Below are 6048 nucleotides of genomic sequence, written 5' to 3' on the forward strand. Positions count from 1 at the left end.
TGGACTGAATTTTTAGATTAATTATTATTATTATTATTATTATTATTATTATTTGTGTTCCTCTGGGAGGTTAAGGCGTGGGGGAATCTTCAGTCTTTGTAAAAGTCTAAAATACAACGTCTACACACACACACACATACACACACACACACACACACACACACACACACACACACACACACACACACACACACACACACACACACACACACACAAACCTTAACATCCATATAATATAAACACAGTAACACTTCAAACTCGTATTTCTGCATTAACCATGTTTATTAATTACTGACATTATGTTATTAAATGGGTGTGTTAGTATTGACCTTGGTAAAAGTCCTTGGGGCAATATAGCCGGCTGAGGGCCAATACAATTGTCCCAGAACCTATTATCAGGCCAGTGTGAAAACACTTATTTAATGACATTTTTACTAACCAACTTCTACTAAAATTGTGACGAACACATTGTCACCTTTAAACAATAAGCAGTTGGGAAATGTTGTGTATGTGTTGGGGCAGTTATATATTAATTTGATTTTTAACTGGGGACAGAGGGCAATACATTATCTTGAATGTTACGTGCACCCTGGACTATCACGAACGAGCGACCAGTAATATGTCTCTAAATAGATAGCACACACTATGCCATGTGATATCTTAAATAACACATGATGTTTTTACTAACGGGTATGTAACAAACAAATAATATTACGTGAGTGGCTGTTACAAAATGTATCCATCGAGCGAGAACAAGTAGGATACGATTTAAAGGAGTTGTATCATTAGTGGTATCTGTTAACAGACACGGATGTGGTATTCTACTTCTTACATTTAAAAAGTTTTTTTGGGGTTTTTTTCCAACTAAAACTTATTTATAGCGCTTGTGTTTGTAGGTAACAACGGAGCAATCAGTTTCAGGTTAACTTGTAGCCTATGTCACAAAGCAATCAATTTCGACCATGTTTATATTATCGTATAGTGACCGGGACATCACCTGGGAGAAGCTAATCATATGTTTTTAATCTATAACACACGTGTGTTCTTGACGTGTCACATTATAACTAGGTGTTTGAGGACACACACCCCCCCCCCCCCCCCCCCCCCCCCCCCCCCCCCCCCCCCCCCCCCCCCCCCCCCCCCACCAAACTCTTTGTGATTTGCGAGCTATGAAACAATATCAGTTTGACAGTATTAGCATATCAGATACGCCATTAAATAGAATTCAATCAGGCAAAAAGCTGCGGCATGTTTCTGTGGCATGCCCTGATAGTATTAGGGCCACTGGATGTCGGCAGATGTCACAACACGAGGTTTCGAACAATGTGTCTGTTTATTGATTTCACTGCGTGTGTGTTCCAGACACTGTCCTACACCGTCACGAGCCAGTTGTGTCTATAGTAACCAATGTTCCCCGCCGTCATGATGAAATGGAATAAAAGCTATCACTGATCGGAGTTTTTAATTTCAGTATATAATATATAAATTTGTTTTAAAATAATACCAATAATAACAAAATACTGTGTATAATATTCAAAATATGACACTTTAAACTTTTTTTCTATTTTATTTGTTTGTTGTTACATGTGTTTTATTTATTTTATAATACACTTACAACAGGGCCGTAGCTAGGATTTTTTGTTTGGGGGGCAACTGAGTAGTTAATAGTCTAAAACTCCTTAAACAGTTAAAAAGAGAATTTTCTTTAAGTTTCTATAATGCTTTCCGGATTGCCCCCCCCCCCCCTGCCCCCTGCTAGCTACGGCCCTGTACAACCATGTTAATATTTTATGAACTTCATTTTTCATTTCATTTCAACTTGTTTTAACTAATTAAGGTTGAAGTAAGCTATCCTGGGCACACACACCTCAGCTATCTGAGCTGTCTGTTCAGAACAGTGGATTAGTTGGTTAGTGGTTAGTGAGAGAGAAGAGGGTGTAATGGTCTTACACCCACACATTGAGTGGTTAAAACTCGCTCTGGGTGGGAGCCGGTACCGGGCTGTGAACCCTGTACCTACCAGCTTTATGTCCGATGGCTTAACCACGACACCACCGAGGCCGGTTATGAACTTCAAGAGCGGTTACATGATCTTTTTGTCGTTGTTGTAATGGGGTGGGGCAACATCTTGAAACACTTTATAATATGTAATTTATTAAATAATAACACTGGCCACAAAACTACAACTTTGTGTAAAACTGTTAGTACAAAATTTTGCTATTTCATTCCAGGAAGAACACTTCTTCTTTTGGACCACAACTATGACGTGTTGTCGCTGTCGACTCTTCGACTAGGCGTGGAGACGATGAACGTAACTCTGAGGACGATTCCTAGAGGCTGCATCCATAGCTTGTCGGCAGAAGAAAGAATGACTGGTGTCCGAGAACTGTTGCTGAACGACTTCAAACGTCCTGACTCTGGTGGTGGAAGCGGGAGTCTCACCAAAGATAACTTCGTCTGCAACATGTACGCTCGGAACGAGGGAGGATACGCCAATTTTCTCTACCAGTGTTGCCACAAGGACCCAGATGGAGTGACGGTCTGCCAGGACATGATCAGGGATATCTGGATCAACGTCCTGCTCGCCTGCATCATCGTCATCAAGGTGCTGGTCGTACTGTTCAGTCCGTCATTTCTGCCTGAGACTTTTTACAGGAAAAAGTTCACTGAAGCCGTTTATGTGTACCATTGTCCTGACAAGGTGGAGAAGAAATTGAAGATCGTTGCCACACGACATCCAGGTTCATTCACGAGTCCCAACAAGATCGTCAAGTTCCAATGCCTGTTCGGCATGGACTACTTTCAAACCATGATTTGTAACATGCATGTTGACAAGGTATACCAGGTCACTTTTGACAAAATTCACCTGGCTGTAAAAGCCCGTAGGTTGTTGCCAGAAAACGTTGTTCCTGTCGGTGTCATTAAGGTGATCTTTGAAAATATCTTTCGGTGTAAACTTAGAAATCTCCCTCCATTGAAACCATGCTGTGAAAGGAACATATGTGGCAAACTGAACCCTGGTTTTAAAGTGATATCCTGGTACAAATGTCTGCGCATTCTGGCCAAACTTGTCCTGATGTTCATCTTCGTTTTGCCTTGGTTGGTGAGAATTATCATCTTCTACAACTATGAGGCGTCTCTTGTGGACGAAAAGCACACTGCAACAAAACAAATGAAAATGAAGACACACTTTGGAGGCAGCTTCACAATGTATCTTACCCCACTTCATGGAATCTTCATCGTAACCTACTTCATTTTAGTATTTGACTCGCTCTTCTACGGTGTCCTCAAGAAGAAGATGAAAGACAAATTCAAATATGTCCTGAGGAAGAGCCTTAGGGACATGCGGGAAAGATCACGTGTCAACACCTGTGGTTGGGCCACCCAGCTCATTATACAACCTTTCAAGGTATTTGGAATCCTTGGTTTCCTACTGGCTATTCCTTATTGGATATTTATAGTTCCATTGGTTGTAGTACCCGTACTCGCGTTTTACATGCTACCCTTCTTGAATCTCAGCATTCGATTTTTGATTAACCTGTTCACTTTCTTGTGTCCTAGCAAAATTATAGCCAAGTTTGAAGCGATGTCAGAAAAGATGACCGCGATCAAAGAGAAACTTAAACTGAACAGTCTGGAAGATGAAACCTTTATGGAAAAATCTAAAATGTCGAAACGTGAAATATTCGTTCAGATGGTGATCGTCCTCATGTGTCTGACGTCATTTTGGTCGTTAACATTCTTGCTTATGGAGTGTGTTTCGTTTTTCGTCGAACTGGTCGTCTACACGATGATGGGAATAATCGTCAACGCTGGAACCACGCTCCAGTATCTCACGGTCTTGTTTCTTCTCTTCATATACGCCAAGGACACATTTTCCTCTGTTCACAAGAAATACCTGAATTTCTACAAAGTTATTTTCAATTTTCTTCTTACAGAGAAAAAACAGGATATTCAGAATACTGCACGACAGGATGAGAATGTTCAGGAAAACACAGTGTTTCGTGTTGAGCGACGATCTATCTCACAAGTCCGACTTCCCGACTTTCAAATTGATGTTAAAGATGGCTACCTGCGTTGGAAGACAAATGGATTTTTGATTTTTCTTGATAAACGAGACACGCCTTTCACCCCTGTAAAATTCTTCCACTGTTCCATCATAATGAACTGCTGTGGATGTCCCGGGGAGCTGTGGCTTCAGATTTTGAGAGCGTTTGTGAGTTTCGGGAAGATAGTACTTTTTTTGTTCTTCGTGGCTATTGTTGTCATGGCATTTGCTGATGCTTACAAAATATCTTCGACCAATCAAATGCTCGCAACAGTCGCTGGAGGATTTCTGCCGTTTGTTCTTCGAAACATTTTTTCTCGTTCAGGAGGAGAAAGCTCCGTCAACACTGGAAGTATTCAGTTTATCACAGAGTTCGACACCACCGTTAATAAGTTTGAGCAGACGTGGCCTGTGGCAGACATTTTACCAGATCTGTGCGAAGAATACGACCCGACAGCTACGAAACCTGCTGGCGAGTCAACACCAAAAAAGTCTGACACGGGAGACAACTCAGAAAAAACTAACGACCCCGATAACACGACAAGCCTCGAACTTGTAGGCGGTGTTAACAGCTCTTTGTTGGAAGCCACTGACGATGGATTTGAAGTTAAACAAAAAGTGGATCTTATTATTGATATCGCTTCAATCTACAAAAAGTCGGACAATGTCATTGGTGTGTAGTTTTGGGCTGGTACGATGGTAGTAATTCGTAGGTAGGGTATATGGCAATATGTAATGATAGTAACGTCAGCAAAAATGGTGAAATGTTTAAACTGCCCATTAAGATTTAAGAAAGAAAGACGCTTCATTATTATTTATAACTTAATCTGTTTAATACTGGTTCTTGCAACTGTTAGCGTGACTTCTATCATGAGTTTCCAAAAATCTTACATATCCATTCGTTAGCGTGAATTTCCGAACATTTTCGAATATATTCGAATATATACAAGTTATGTAATTTTGTTACACTTTTAGTTATCATTAGTAGAATTTTTAAAATTAAAAAACGAACTCGTCTCCAGAAAAAAAAAATCAAAAAAAAAAATCCCCAAAACCACACACACACCAAGCAAAAACCTGAAGGCTATGAAATCATTTAAAATGACCTCTAAGCTCGTTTATTTAATATGATATTAAATGGCAGCTTGTTATTCTCCACATTTATTATTTTCTTTTATTGTTATTATTAAGTTACATACCGGCCTCGGTGGCGTCGTGGCAGGCCATCGGTCTACAGGCTGGTAGGTACTGGGTTCGGATCCCAGTCGAGGCATGGGATTTTTAATCCAGATACCGACTCCAAACCCTGAGTGAGTGCTCCGCAAGGCTCAATGGGTAGGTGTAAACCACTTGCACCGACCAGTGATCCATAACTGGTTCAACAAAGGCCATGGTTTGTGATATCCTGCCTGTGGGAAGCGCAAATAAAAGATCCCTTGCTGCCTGTCGTAAAGAAGAGTAGCCTATGTGGCGACAGCGGGTTTCCTCTAAAAACAGTGTCAGAATGACCATATGTTTGACGTCCAATAGCCGATGATAAGATTAAAAATCAATGTGCTCTAGTGGCGTCGTTAAATAAAACAAACTTTACTTTTATTAAGTTACATTTAACCATGTTATATTTACATCACTTCAGAAATAGTATAGATTAGATCAAGTTATCGTTTTAAAATGCAACACACTTGTTACTTTTTTTTATAGGAACTTGATGGGAAAGTTTAAAAATGTTTCTTGGAATAGTATATATATTAAGAGTTAGGAGAGTCAATGCCATCTTGCCTCACTTCTTATACCATGACTGTTCTTTATTTGTGAACACTTCAACTTGTCAACATCATAAGCACACTCTCATTGTCAATGAGAAAGGGGGTCATATGCCTACTGATATATATATATATATATATATATATATATATATATATATATATATATATATATATATATATACCCGTCAAAAAGAAGAAAAAAACCAACACTAACTTTGATGAATCTATTAATGA

The sequence above is a fragment of the Gigantopelta aegis genome, chromosome 3 (assembly GCF_016097555.1).
Source record: "Gigantopelta aegis isolate Gae_Host chromosome 3, Gae_host_genome, whole genome shotgun sequence".
Taxonomy (NCBI): domain Eukaryota; kingdom Metazoa; phylum Mollusca; class Gastropoda; order Neomphalida; family Peltospiridae; genus Gigantopelta; species Gigantopelta aegis.